The sequence below is a fragment of the Rhagoletis zephyria genome, unplaced genomic scaffold, assembly GCF_001687245.7.
Source record: "Rhagoletis zephyria isolate East Lansing unplaced genomic scaffold, Rhagoletis_zephyria_1.1 Rzeph_scaffold_02701, whole genome shotgun sequence".
Taxonomy (NCBI): domain Eukaryota; kingdom Metazoa; phylum Arthropoda; class Insecta; order Diptera; family Tephritidae; genus Rhagoletis; species Rhagoletis zephyria.
In genome coordinates, this window is record NW_016159785.1 from 37,138 (window position 1) to 37,351 (window position 214).

The 214-nt window shown below is 50.0% G+C and overlaps 1 long non-coding RNA gene across 1 annotated transcript in view; it reads left to right on the forward strand.

The window, feature by feature from the left end:
* LOC108367491 (uncharacterized) overlaps nucleotides 1-214 on the forward strand; it is a 16,907-nt gene that overhangs the window by 15,918 nt on the left and 775 nt on the right. The window lies entirely within an intron of this gene.

Genomic DNA, 214 nt, shown 5'->3' on the forward strand with positions numbered 1-214 from the left:
AAGCGCTCATTGTAGCAAGCATACTTTTAACGTGCGTTCTGTCAAACCAACGCCAACGCCAAAGCCAACACGAAAGTTCTATGTGGACCGGCCTTAAACGACGTCGCTTTGGTGAAGCCGTTACGACGTCACTCTGGTGAAGTCGTTTTGGTGAACTCGAAACGACGTCGTTACGACGTCGCTCTGGTGAAGTCGTTTGGGTGAACTCTAAACG